Consider the following 14,832-nt stretch of genomic DNA (forward strand, 5'->3'; position numbering starts at 1 on the left):
GGGCGAGGAGGCGAGGTGCGTGGCGCTGTGCTGCTCCGCTCCTCCGCCGTCGACTACAGGAACAGGCTCCCAGCCTGCCCTGTGGCCAAGCCTGACACTGCTTAAAGCAGCATTAGGCTTGGCTAGTAGCCCCCAGCCAGGGTGCTCCCAAGCAGACTAGGAGCCTGTGCCTGATCTGTGCCTGATCTATCCAGCCCAAAAACCAGTGCTGGGCTGGATAGAGCACACTGCGCATGTGTGTTTGGCCGGCCCGAGACGGCCAGCCAAATACACATGCGCTCTGAGAGGAGTTTATTATCGTTTTGTATTTGTATTAAAGGGTTTGCAGTTGCTGCTTCTGGTGGCAGGGCGACGCTTCTCCACCCTAGCGGAGTAGCCGCCCCTACTGCATTTCACTTGGAAGACCTGTTTCTTTGTTACAGGTCATTATGTGTGTCACCTATAGTGAAGAAATTAGAGACTGGGGCCTAGCTTCCATTGGTGCAGCAGGTACAATGGCACTGGGACACAGAGACCTGTGGGGCACACTGAACCCTGATTATTGCTGTATTTCACACTTTAAACACCCCCAGAGGTCCTACTTTTTTGCTGCACAAACACCCTTCACACATTGGCATACGTGCCAACAGTTTGGAAGAGGAAAGTGGGAGACAAAGAACATCATAAGGAGAATATATTTCTTCCAATGGCTTCTATTGAAGGACAGGCAATTTCAGGTGGGCGGCAGCCAAAATAATGAATTTTTTTACTTTAAAAATAGGGAGTCTCCTGCCTGAATAGGGTCTATTGGAAAGTATGCATTTGTTATGCAGATGATTAGAAACGGTATATACAGAACCGGTAGCCTCTCATAATACTGTCTCTAGAAAATTCCTAAATGTTTTGTAGAAAATTTACCGCATAACTGCTTTGTCAAAAGCTGCTGGTCGTGTCATAACCTCAAAAACACATTTCAGATGCATGTATTTGTCCCTTAGAAAAGTGGCAAACTTAGCCAATACCTACGTAGACAGTGTATATTTTAGTGGTGTATTTTAATGTTTTCTTAAAATATATCACTATTATTTTTGGAATTTGAAGGATTTGTCTTCTTTTCACTACCGATTGCGCTTGTTTTTTGATATCACATTTCACGCTAGGAACTGGAGAAACTAGACAGATTTGGGACTCCGTCTCGCAGTGTCTGTAGCGCAGTTGGACGCCGAGAGCCATCCGTCTTTGGTGTTGTCACTTGTCCTCAGCAGCCTCTCCAGTCTCTGCTCCAGACAGCTACTGCTCCACTTCCGGGTTCTGGCACCACCCTGTAGCGACGTGAGAGTTTCACTGCTCGAAGGCTCAGCCTTTACCTGTGCGGTATTCCAACCTGCTTTAAACCCGAACGGCGCCGATGGTAGGGCGGTGAGTGTGAAGTGGAGAGCTGTTCCCAACTCCTCACCTGTCTCTTGGGTGTAACGGGCTTCCGTCGTGATTCCCACTCCTAACTGTTAATTGTGAGAGGCCTTGAGCTGTCCGTAACAGTGTATTGGACACAAGAGTGGATTTTTGCTTTTGTTTTAGAACTAGGCGCCGTTAGTTTGGTGACGTGCTCTCGTACGTAGGTTCATTCAAATATCCGTGAAGGAAATATTATTTCCACTGGATAGTTTTTAAGATCTTTTTGGAATGTGTATTGTTGTTGCCTATCAGTCGTTTATAGGCTTTTGTCCCTAGTTAGTACTAAATGTCAATGTTTATCTCTCCCTCTTTCTCTCTCAATTTTAGTAAACATTCCCAAATAATCCGCGATTAACTAGCGAATCACATTCGGTCCATGCTTAATTTGGGTACATAAAAATAGTGAATGCTACCCATATTGGCAAATGCCATCAACCCAAAGCACTTACTGTTGTCAATGCCTCCATGGTTCAAGGTACCTTCCTGGACCTCTTAAGACAGGACAGATCCTCCCACTCAAAAACAAAAAGCTCCACTAGAACCTTTTGACCTCGCTAACTACTGTCCCATCAATTGCCTACCATTCATTGGCAAGCACACTTGAAAAATCAATCACATTAATGCTAACCATCTCCTGCAGTCTGGCTTCAGATCATGTTTCAGCATGGAGTTCTCTACAAATCATTGACGATGACCTGATATTGCTGGACCTCTCAGCTGCCTTCGACACAGTAGACTATTCGGCCCTCATACACACCCTGTAGTCTCAAATGGGATTCACCTGCAATATCCTTCACTAGTTGTCCTTTTGCCTTTCCATCCCAAAAGATCTCTATCACCTGTGAAGTCCCCAGTTGTTCGATACTGTCCACTATCATCTCCAACCTCTACATTGAACCACTTGGTGCTTTACTTCCAGAACATGGCATAGAGGTTCACCAATAAACCCATGATACTCAACTCTTCTGCTATAGGCATCCAACACCTCAAAGACTGCCTGCTCGTCATGTAGACCAGGATGTCCAGAGCCTACCTGAAGCTCAACTCAACCAAGAGAGATTGTCTCTTATTTGCAAAGAACAAGAAACTGTAAAAAACCTAGCACACTGACATGAACCTTGATGGCTTTGAACCTCAACTTTCGCTGAATTCTAAGTGCTGGGATTCATCCTGAAAATCAGCCTTACAATCAAGGAACGTATTGCCAAAGAAAAAAACAGCCTTGTGCTAGCTAACTCTAAAAGAAAGTAAAATGTGTCTTCTTGAAAGCGTCTTTAGAACTGCTATTCAAGCTGCCATACCAGGCCTTGAAAAATCTACTCGCCCACTCACTATAACTAGTCATATTTTATCAGGTCAATATATTTTTAGGACCTACTCACCCCTTCTGGCGAGTTGAGAAAGAACAAGTGTTCTGTTCAGTCAGAAAGTGGAGGAGCAATAAAGATGGCTTTAAATCTTGGTTTTGTCACATTTGCTGTGTGTTTAGAGACAGAGGTCAAAAGTCAGTTTGTTTTAAAATTAATTCTCTTTCTCACTGCAGAGTTCCAGGATTTTGTCTGTTTTTTTTCCTAACACACACCATTTAAATAGCTAAGTCAACTGTACAAACATTTCCAAAATGTATTTCAGTAGTTGTGAAAGCCCATTATCTGTACTTTTGTGTGATGAAAAAAATATTTAAATAGGACGAAAACATATCAGAACACTCTACTTGGTTATTTACAAAGAATAATGTATATGTAATCAAACACGTTTTTTGTTCAGCAGAAATGCTGAGCTCACATATTTGAAGGTCCACTCATTTGTGACAATGAAGAAAAAGGCGACTGTAAACTAAAATATTTGATTAGGATCACTCAATTTGGGACCTGTTCACACGTCAGGTATCTTACAATTATGGTCGACCTCCAGGTCTAGTAACAGTTATATAATTCTTCGAGGCATGCATACTCTGGATGGTAATGTTCTGCTCTATAGCCACCCCACTGGGTATCCTACATGTTGTAGCATGTCTCATCTAGGGCCTCAAGACACTTGGCCACATTGCCGATATTCTCATGGAACTATATTGGCTCCACTTGCCGGCCCACACAAAACCAGATGTATCATTTGCAAAGCCATCACAACCAGCAACACCACTTATCTTGCAGACACACTCACCATCTCTGTTGATTCTCTGCACACACACACACGGAGCCAGGACACCATTTGACTGCAGGCTACGAAGTGTACAAAAGAAAACATAAAGAAAGATGGCCTTTTCCAACTATGTACGCGGGATCTGGAAAAAATCCCCATGTTCAGAGGTCAAAGTGGGCGTAATCTAAGGGGCACAAAGTGCCCAGACTAAAGTTACAAAATCAGTTCACTTACTTTTTGTTAAAAGACAACCATCTTGGGACAATTAATTCCAACATTTGAGATGCCTCAGCTGAAGTGGAAGGGGAGAACATCTCCTGTGCTATGAAGCCGTGGGAGCGGCATATAGCCAAACAAGAAACAAGTCTCCTTGACAGGGTGTCTGTTGCCTGAAAGAACATAAATGCAGGCATTTGTTTAATCTACAAATGTAAATGCTTCTTGGAAGCTGGCATTGACTTTAATTCACAAAGACACTTGAAGAGCATTCTTTTTTGAGATGGTATTGTAAGGTGACCTGATGAGATGTGGAGTGCATGCTTTTAATGGACAGTTTTTAAAATAAAATATGTTTACACTTGATATAGCCCAAAAATTACTCAGATCTATATTTTGGAAGCACTTTTTATCTTAAAACTAAATCTTTTTGTGTACTTTGTGGCAGCCTATCTTCTACTCTTTAATGACGTACATATTACTTAGTCACAGTGCTTTCTGTCAGCGTCTGGGACTTCGTAACATTAAAAAGCACACGTCACTATTCACCACGACACCAACTAGCATTACATACTTTTGCTCTCTAGTTACACACACAGCAGTGTTTGGATTAACCAATAGGGGTTTCACAACTTAAAAAAGTGCACCTCTCACTGAGTAGTTCAACTTGTATATATTTTTCATTTAAGGTGTCTGCTATTCCATATGCAGTTATTCAAAAGTGAAATACCAACAAAATAGTTACAGAATATTTTGTTCTTTTTTAGCCATGCCTTTGATCCTGTTTCCATGCTCACTGACTCCACCCCGTTAGACTCTGGATCAAGTTCCCATACTTTTTTTAGTGCACTTTGACCACTGCCCATATCCATCTGGTCCACCATAGCACTACCTCAATTTAGGAATGAGTTGAAGACTCATCTCTTTGTAGAACACTACATCACAATACATCAGATGTCCACAAACCGGCCTCCTCTCCTATCACTTGTTAATATTATGTTTGTCTTTGACCCTGTAAAGCACTCCAATGCCTTTTGGCTAGGTTTGCACTGTAGAAGTACTGCATACATACACAAGGTTACAACTGCCAAGTATGGTTAAATTAGTTTTCACCATAAGCCTCCTTATAACATAATCCCCAACTTCATGCCCATTTATCTCTCTCTTTCAGGTACTTTCCCATCCTTGCTTTGGCTGTATGCCACAGTTTCCTTATCTATCTCTCCCTCATTTTCCTTTTCTGTCTTTCTTTCGATTGCCCTGGGTCAAAATCTGATGTATGAAATAAGTCATGTTTCTAAAAATGAGTGACAGTTCCCACCACCTTTTCAACCCCCTACACTCCTTAAGCACTGGATTCAGACCACCATCAAAGCTTGTGTGTGACTCACCTTTCTACTACTGACTACAGTGCAGGCTCAGCACCCAGGGGCCTCATGTACCTGTGCTTTCAAAGGGAACTTTTTGGATGGGAACTCCAGCTTTCACATGCAACTAAGGTGTTTTGTCTCAGAACATTTAATTGTCCTCTTGCGTTCACTCTTGACAAAAGGACCATTTACTGTGAAGAGTGGTATGCACTGCATGCAGTTGCAACCCTCCTACTTATAGGGTGACCAGATTTACAGGAATTACCAGGACATTTCCCTTTCTTGGTTTAACTAATACTCCTGTCATTTGATTAAAGAAAATAGAGGTTATTATTTTTCAGGAAAGTCAAGTGAAGGGAAAGGTTTAATTTGATCACTGTAATGTGGGAACAATTAGGGAAGGACTGACGCCAATGAATAGACACCCCCATGCTCAGATGCTTCAGTCAGTACTAGGCTCATGTATACCAGATCTTCATTTATTGACTCTGTAAAGAAGCACTCATTCTCATCATGCATTCATATGAGAGCACCAGTTGGCACACTACAACCCTTCTCAACTTGGTATCTAACACCGTGACCAACAGCATCATCAAGTGATAAAGTAATTTAAACATCAGATCACCACTCATAGTCTCTCACTCTTTATGTCTTTGTGAGTCTTCATGCTAAGTTCTCAATGAATATCGCAACCCACTCCTTTCCAAGTGGCTTCCAAACTATGATGGCACTGAGTTGCCTCCTTCTGGTGTTTTCATCTTTGTTTCAGGAGGTGTTCTATCATGGAGGACTAAACAATCTGCTGAGAAAGCCATTGTTTTGACTCTGGGTAACCCCACTTGGCCACTTTTGGTTGGTCTCACTTGCCTTTGCATATGGAGTGTAGAGAGGCAGCTGCACCATCTTAATCACTGATATAATTTGTGTGACTTGCTTTTTTCCACGTACGCCTGTTACCGTTTCGATTAATGACAGGTATTGTTCAAGGGCCTCTCTCAAAAGGGGGTCTAAACATCCCTCATGAGTGTCTCTTTTTTACAAGTGCTTCGTCACCAATGGATTTCGACTTGCTTGGAACTCCATTTCATGTGAGTTAGATTATTATTTCTTTGTCATTGTAGGTGGCTTGTTTGAGTGTCCAGATTCTGAGGTGCCCAGCTAGGTCTCACAGGTATGGGGTCTTTGATAGCACGGCCAAATGGTATTTATACCAGTGGACGTTGGTTGGTCAGGCAAGATATTTCGATTTTTGTTTAAAAACATTTAGGACCATAGATGAAGAGTTCCCCTTTGTCCCAACCCATGTGGAGAATTTTTTAGTGTGGCCTTTAGTGCCTTGTGCTATTTGGCTATACTGGTGGCATATATGAAGTTGTCACCTACGTTGATGACACCTCCATGACCAGTAGTACCTGTCAAATTGAGTTTTGGAAGGCATCCACTACGACATCAGCTGCCAAAGATACCCGAAGGTGCAGTCTTTTGTAATGACGCAACCTGACCTAAATCTAGATTGTTCTGATATCTCAACTCATCAAGCAGTAACTGGTAGTAGCCTGGTTTCAGGTCTAACTTCTAAACATTTGGCACTGTTAAGATCCACCAGGATGTCATCAGTTGTTGGAATAATATGCTATTGTATGTTGATGGTGATGTTGGAGATTCTATTATCAATAAATATTCTCACTTGCTTTGGTTGTTTGGGGTACTGGGCAGCCACTATGAGTTTCACTCGCAACATAGGCCATGTCATCTTTTTGATGATGTTAATTTATTCTAGCTTTTTCAGCTGCCTTCACGTGGGGCCCAGATGAAAGGTGATCCTCCTGATAGAGGACTACAGGCTTTACTATCTTATCTATATGCAACTTGATAGGTTTAGCTTTTAGACACCTTAGACCTGAAAGCAGGTAACTGCACTCCTTCAGCATTTCTTTGGTATCACAGGGGTTAACACTGTTGGAGAAGACAATGAGGCCTCAAACTTCTGCTTGGACACAGCTGAGTAACATGTCAGTTTGACCTTTCAGAAAGAAGATCTTCCTTTCAATGGAGGCCAGGCCATGTCCAATGCTAGTTCCAAAAGATCTTGCTAAGATCTTGCTAAGGGTAGCATAGCCAAACTCTCATATCTTTATACTTGGCACTTGGGCACAGCGGAAGAAGTTGTTTCTTATCAGTTTCGTTAAATATTGTTGCTGAATCGACCAGGAATGTGACATTGAGGCCTTAGATCTGAGCTCTACATCTAGATTGCAGCCATTTTCCTCTGGGTGATTTGTGTACCAATGAGGTCAAAAGTATTTGTTTCTCTTCTCCTTCCTGATCATCTTGTGCGCTCAGTGTGCAATTTCTGCTTGACAGATGTAGCCAGTTTTCAGAAGCGTGAAAGATGGTTTGTAATGATCTAGTCACCGCTACATTCCCTCTCATGTTCCTGCGACCTGTACTACCTCTATAGGATATCCTCACATGGTTCAGACAGCCACAAGCAGAGCATGCTTTCCCCTGTGCTGAACAAGCACAGTGAGTGTGACTCACCTGAACAGTATCCAGAGTGCACAAGCTTACAGGACCAACTTGCTGCCTGGCTTGAGGTACACTGGGCACTAGACTGGTCTCATTAGGCTAAACATTCACCATAATTCAGGTGAGTGCCAATTCCATTGTTGCTACTTTTACTATGTATAAGTACTGTGAATCTGCTGAAGGTGAAAATGTTTAGAGACATTTGAGGTTCACATGGGATGAGGCATTTGAAGACCAACAACCAACCGCCTTAGATAAGTTCAGATATGACTTTGTTGGCTGGGGTGTTATCAGTACAAGCTAGCTCTCTTACTCTGGCAAAACAATGATAATAGTCGTTGGATGTGCCTTAAGATAATTCCCTCACAGTCAGAATTCACCTAAGGAGTTAAGTGTTCTTCCAGTGCAGCTGTCTGTGCTTCAAGGCCAAATTTGTTTCCGGTGTAGGGCATATACTCAAATAATTGGAATATCTCTTTCTCTCTTCCCCCTTCTAGAGCAGAAACAGAGAGTGTGTTTCATTTTGGAGTCTGCCCCACTTGTGGCAATAAAATAGTTGCTGAGTTGTCCCATCAATAGGGTGTATTTGGGAGGTGCCATTTTGGGTGCAGAAAGTTAAGGGAACAGTGGCAGTTGGCTGCCATTACAGTACTTATTAGCTGGGTGGGACATTAGCAGTTGCCGCAGGTGCAGAAAGCAGCCTAACAACCTGGGTGTTGCTGCACCCAGTGTGCTTAGGGCTGTACCGGGTTCTGAGATCAGTGGAAGAGAGATGAAGCAGCAATTGCAGTTTCATCTCTCCACTTTGCAAAATTGTCCTTCATCTTGTCTAGTCAGAGGCTGTGATGGTCTGAAGCATGTGGGCTCAAGCAAATGATGAGACATTTATTGAAATAGGCCTTCTTGTTACTTCTCTTTCCCTTGCTTGTAAAAGTAATCTTCTTCTCCCCCATTTCTTATGTTTTCCAGTACTTTTTTTCTTGAGCACGCCTCCTGCCTTGCAGCCTTCAGCGTATCCGCAGCCTAAGGCAGGATGTGTCACCAGATCCCTGATGCAGGCCTGCACCAGCAGGGTTCTCCTGTCATGTTTTTACCAGGGAGCAAGTACTGCTCTCCTCAGGGTGTTGGGAGCCAGTAGATGCAGAACATGCATCAAGGTCATACTTTGTTCCCAGTGGAGGAAGCGAGCGCAAAACAAATGCAAATTAATACATGCCACACGCATGTTTCAGCATGGTCTGTGCTTATGCCCCCCAGATTCCCAATTATTGACTCTGTGATGATGCCCACATTGTCATGATGCATGCGTGTATGAGCATCAGGTGGCATGCTACAGTTACCTCCCTTCACTAATTAAAAACAGATGCAATACACTTTCCTTATTAGCAGATGTTTAAAAATTGGACAAGACTCAATTAATGGCATAGTACTCGAAATGGAAACAGTCTTAATTAGTGAATTACTATACCACCTTTACATAGGCTGTGTTGCGTACCTAAGAACAACCCAATATCATCTACAAAATAACCCTTGTAGAAAACTACAGAAATGCAGAACAAAGATATTGAAGTGTTGGTAGTTATGGTCCTGCTGGAAGAGTCATTTCACTGCACCTGCACCACCCAACAAGCATAATAGGATTACACTTTAACACCAAAGGAGAGTTAAGCGATGTTGAATTTGGACAGGGAATTTTGATAGGGAGATTAAGAGGAATTCTGTTATGAGTGGGTTAAGTTCAAGATGGTGGTGCGACATTCAAAACTGAATGTTATCGACAAAGTAGGGCCATAAATTTAACATCTTTTTGGAGCAGGTTTTCATATGTTTGGATGCCCTCAGAAAACACTAAAAAATTTTTAGAACAACTTGGAGCGCAAGCCCGAGGTTTCACATTGAGGTTGAAGGGGATGAAGGGCAGAATAGAAACCTTTTTTAAGCGTCGCTGGTTTGGTGAGGAAGTTGATTTTCCAAGTAGGCTGAGAACTAGCTGAGGACTAGGCCCTTCAGCCCCATGCTCTTTTAGGTCTTTCAGGAGAGTGGTGTGATTCCCTTTGTCAATGTCCACTGATAAGTCAAGGAGGATAAGTAGCCAGGAGTCTCCTTTATCCAGAACAGAGGGGCCATTAGTGGCTATTTTCAATGCTGTAGTCTTGGTACTGCATTGTTACTTGAAGGCTGATTGTACTTCTTCTAAGAGGTTAGTTTTCCTCAGTAACTTGTTTTAGCTAGGTAACCTAACAGCTCTCTAAGACTTTGGCTGTAATAGTAGATTAGAAACCGGGCGAAAGCTGTGCAGATCTTCGTGGTCTGCTCCAGAGGTGTTTTTTAGGTCGTGGTGCCTATTTTCAGGCATTCTGTCACTGTTCCTTGAGACTATGATATATATATCAGTCAGGTTTTTCCAATAGCCTATAAACAGCGGTTCTCATGGATTTTCTTATGATTGTTCTGTGTGGTTCTGCTATGAATTGCTACACTGTTAAATGGTGTTATGTGTGAAAAACAGTTGTCAAAGAACTGCAGAACTTCTTCAAAATGTTACTGATGAACAGGGATAGAGCATGTTTATATTGTAGGCGCTCCTCCTCTGGGTGTTTTGAACCCCCACCTTACACTTATGCACTGAGGAACAATGAACTGTAATGGTCGTGAAACCAGTTACCTGGATCACATAAAACATTGTAAACGAAGGCCGGCGGCAAGCCAAGCTGCATTTGTGGTAATGTGTGTACTGTAGAGTGTAGCTGCCAGCTGCTTCAGCTGCTTGCTTTGCTATGGTTTGCTGTTGATCTGCATAGGTACTTCATTGAGGATTGTGTAGTGCTACCCTGTGTAGTCACTGTTGTTATCAGTCTTACTCTTATTAGGTTATAATGGTGCATAACCTTTTCCTCTTCATGATGATGCCCTTTTTGTTATGCCCTCAATGTTAGGGATGTTGTGGAACTCTTTTGACTTAATCATCCATGCTTTAGAATCACACTCTTGGAGCATGACCTCAGTGGTTATTAGACATAATTTTCATGGTTCTACTAGAGTGTGACTCTGCGGCTGCATGGTTTGGTTTTCTCCATATCTTTAGTCGGGGTGTCTGTGCACCATAGGTTTATGAAGGGAACTGTGTTCTCCAGTGTTTTCACAAAGGCACATGTTTGCTTAAGGCCAATGGGGAGGTAACTCCCTTCTTCAAGGACTATGTCAATCTAGCATAGTTAAGAGGTAGCAGTAGATCTGCCTTTTACCTGTTCAAATGTAGAAATGTCTGCCTTCTGTAGGTTTCCAGAATATGACTATTATGGAGGTCCTGGCATCAAGGAGTATAGAAGTTCTAAGGATTGTAAGAGGGACTGAGGTTAACTATGTTAGAACTTCTGGATTATCAGGGAAGAGATCAGGTGTTTTATTTTTTATTATTATATTATTTTTGTGTGTCTTTTAATGTCTAGAAGGTTCCTGACGGCAGGAGGTGACGTGTTCATTCCTCTAAGACTCACAGATATGCCGCAGAAATAATGGGGGCTGTGTCTTGGAAAATGGGCTTCGGAGTGGATAACTTGAGACGGAAAACAGTCAGAATGGCATGGTAATAGATCATAGAGGTGTAGGTGAATCGGGTACGAGGGAATGTCTTTAGATTTCGGTGAAGGGATGCAGGCGCAAAGGATTATATAGAAGATGATTTAGAGGGTTAATATTGTGCATTAGTGTGTGTTGATCTCCTTATTGAATGCTATAGGAGGAGCTTTGTTGGAGTGGAGAAACTAGGAATAAAGAGAAATAGGAGGCGGCCCTGGAACTCTGTAGAGTGTTGGATATTGCCTCCCTAACTGTGGGAAAGTAGCCCAGTTGTGGACAGGGTGTTGGAAAGCTAGAGCGGGAGGGAGGGTTGAAGGAGAGGCACTTGAGAGGAGAGGAGAGATGTAGTGAGTGAGCTGTACAGGAGAGACCTTTAATTCTTTGTCCGGACTGGAGGCTTCGGATTATGCTATCTCTTTGTTTACTGAAAAAACACAGCAGCCAATCAAACCTTTTACAACATCAAAACTACATTTCCCAGAAACAATAGTAGTCCATACACTGACCAATTCCTTGTCAACCCTTCTGTATATGTGTCCTGAAACAAACACAGTCCTTCCTCTTTCTTTGCTGCTTGCAGCCTAAGTTAAGTGTACACTTATTACATTTACTAAGCACTGTTTATATTAATTGTTCTGTATTTGTTATCACTAGTCAGCGTGGAGCGGGGCTAGCCGATGCACTCATTAGAGGACTTCAGTCATCGTCATTCTGTTAACCGGTCCCGCGCGCCATTGACTACCGATGCTTTGGAACCTTGTTTGATTGTTGAGTGCCCGATGGGGCCAAAAAATGTTTCAGGGCTTGAGCCTTTGATTGCTCTCTCCCGCTGGAAAGCTGTGGGCACGGAGAGACAACAGGACGTAGTCCATCTTTCGTTATCGGGCACGCGCACAGACCTCTTCCTTCACTCTCCTGGTGTCAGATCGCCCGCGAAGAGCACACATTCATTATTTCTCCCTGCAGCCCCTCAAGCCTAGCCCAGAGAGACTCTATGGTTCCCACTACCTCTGCCAAAATCCTAGCGCATATGGCAGCTTTGGTGCTCAAGGACCATGAGCACGGGTCCTATTCAACCTTAGATTTCTTTGGGTCCTTTCCTTTGCCATCATCTCACCTGACAGAGACTCATTGATCCTCCTCTTCTCATTCTTTAGGTTTCGATTAACAGCATGAAGTCCCAAAACTGGTGACTAAATGTAAGAAGAAGACTCACCACATGACGGTAGAGTTGCAGGCACTAAAAAATCTATGCTTCGACCCTGATAATATAATTCACCCCCATTCTATGGAATGGTTCCCTTGCGTGGAGGTAGCCCATTACGTCCAAGACAGAATGTGTAAGGGTTTAGACAAAGACATAAGTAGTACTCTGTGTTCTGAGTGTCCCTGTCCTTCTCTTCTGGGTAAGGTGGTCGATACCCCGGAATTAGATCCTAGTATGGCCACGTTCTTAAAGAAATTCACAAAGGACCCAAAGAAGGGTCTTGACATTGCTTGGGAGGTATGCCAGGCCAAGCTCCTGGATATCGCAGGGCCACTTACCAAGATCCTCGAATTGGCGGTGCAGGCAATGGAGTCCCAGTCACCCTTGCACCCTGAGACAGTCTTGGAATGGGTACAAAGGACCATTTATATACTGGGTAACGCCAATTGCACTATGTCCACAGAAAGACAAAAGTCATTCCTGATGCGCATTGAGCCGAAGCGTAACTGGCCTACGTGGATGCTGGTTCAATGGCAAATAGTCTTCTTTTCGGCAACAAGGACTTGGGTAAATAGGTCACCACTTTCTCAGCCCTAGATAAATCGCAGATGTCTATGAACAAAATGTTCAGTGGGGGTGTTTTTACTAGGACCGGACGCTATTGAGGTTCAGTGCCAGGCCGTGGATCATATCAGGCCTCTAGTTGTTAACCCTGTCTCCGGGGTGGCTGTCAATCCTCCTAAGGCTTCTACCCCACCAGGGCCCGGAGAGCTTGTGGACACATCTATAGGGGTAGAATCCGAAGCAGATTCAACGCAGCAGATACCGCTCCAACAGGTGAGAGTCATTCCCGTTTCAGAAGTGATTCTAGGGGGAGGATACAATGGCATCTTGCAGCACGGGAAAGTATCTCCCAGGACCCATGGGTAGTCCAGACAGTTTGAGGCTACAGGCTGGAGTTCTGCTTCAACCCACATCAGCTAGTTCCTCCTCGTCCCATATATTTTTCCCAACCAGAGAGCTGTTTTAAAGATGATGAGATTGCGTCTCTGCTCTGCAAACAGGTGATTATCAGGATAGATCCCCATCCAGTCGGCGTCCTGAGTATGATTTTCTTAGTAAAGAAGAAAGGCGGGGGCTCCCATCTGGTCCGGAACCTAAAATCATTCAATTCTTGGATAGTGAATCGTCACTTCAAGATGGAAGGTATCCATCTTTCACAAGACCTCTTGCAAGAGGGCAATTGGTTAGTGCGCTTAGACCTAAAAGACGCTTATTTAACAGTTCCATCTATGCCTCGCACCAACGGTTTCTGTAGTTTCGCTGGCGAGACCAATGGTTCAAGTTTATCTTCCTCCCATTTGGCCTTTCATCAGCCACCTAGGCCCTCATTCTGAGGCTGGCGGTCTTAAGGCCCGCCCGACTCGACGTGGCGGTCGGAGCGCCACCAAAGTGGCGGTCTGACTTCCACATTACGACTGTGGCAGAGCCGCCACAGTTGGACCGCTGGCACCGCCAGGTTGCCACCAGCAGACAGCCTGGTGGTCTCAGGAGTCTCAATCCAGCAGGGCAGAGCGCTGGTCTGGGGATCACAAGGGGGTTCTGGGGGCCCATGGGGGCGTATGCACTGCTTATGCATGTGGCATGGGCAGTGCAGGGGCCCCCATGAACAGCCCCGTCGCGCTTTACACTGCCTGAATTACGGGCAGCGGAAAGCGTGACGGGTGCTGCTACACATGCCGCTCTGCCACATTGCCACTGGCTCGATTACAAGCCAGCATCAATGTTAAGGCCCTGTTCACCGCATGGCCGGCAGGCGGAAAGGCTGTTTCCGCCGGCCGGCCCTGTGGTGAACTCTTAATGGGGCAGGTGGTGTTCAGACCGCAATGGCGGTCTACCGGCTGTTGAGTTTGGTGGGCGGTCTGCGCCACCTGCCAAACTCAGAATGAGGGCCCTAGTGTTTTACCAAGCTTTATATCAATCTCTGAAGTATGGCAGCGACTGGATGCTATATCCCAAGGTGTTTCACAGTCTCAATCAGCGGTGGTGACCTTGTATGATCAACCTTTTTACGTCTCGCCTGAACTCCCAACTCCCAGCTATTTTACAGCTGGAGACCAGATCCTCTGGCGGCAGGGTTGGTTGCATTTCTGCAGACATGGCCGGAAGGTCTTCTTTATGCCTTTCCCCCATTCGCCTTGATTCAAAGAGGACTGGAAACTTTCAGGTGAAACTGACAGGTTCCGGGAGTTTTGGGAGACGCTATGTTTTTCTTGTCCCACTCCTGGGCCCCTTCCACTCATAAGAGATATGAGTCTGTATGGAAGATATGGGTTGGCTAGTGTGGAGAACGGG

The 14,832-nt window shown here is 44.2% G+C and overlaps 1 protein-coding gene across 5 annotated transcripts in view; it reads left to right on the top strand.

Moving 5' to 3' along the window:
- Positions 1 to 1,204: 1,204 nt before the first annotated feature.
- Positions 1,205 to 14,832, top strand: part of AP5B1 (adaptor related protein complex 5 subunit beta 1) — a 79,079-nt gene continuing 65,451 nt past the window's right edge. For 4 of the 5 annotated variants that reach the window (XM_069240765.1, XM_069240762.1, XM_069240763.1 and 1 more), the window contains exon 1: positions 1,205 to 1,398. The gene's annotated coding sequence lies outside the window, so the exon portion shown is untranslated. The remainder of the gene's footprint in view (positions 1,399 to 14,832) is intronic. The other variant, XM_069240764.1, reaches the window with a different exon arrangement.

The sequence above is a fragment of the Pleurodeles waltl genome, chromosome 6 (assembly GCF_031143425.1).
Source record: "Pleurodeles waltl isolate 20211129_DDA chromosome 6, aPleWal1.hap1.20221129, whole genome shotgun sequence".
NCBI lineage: Eukaryota > Metazoa > Chordata > Amphibia > Caudata > Salamandridae > Pleurodeles > Pleurodeles waltl.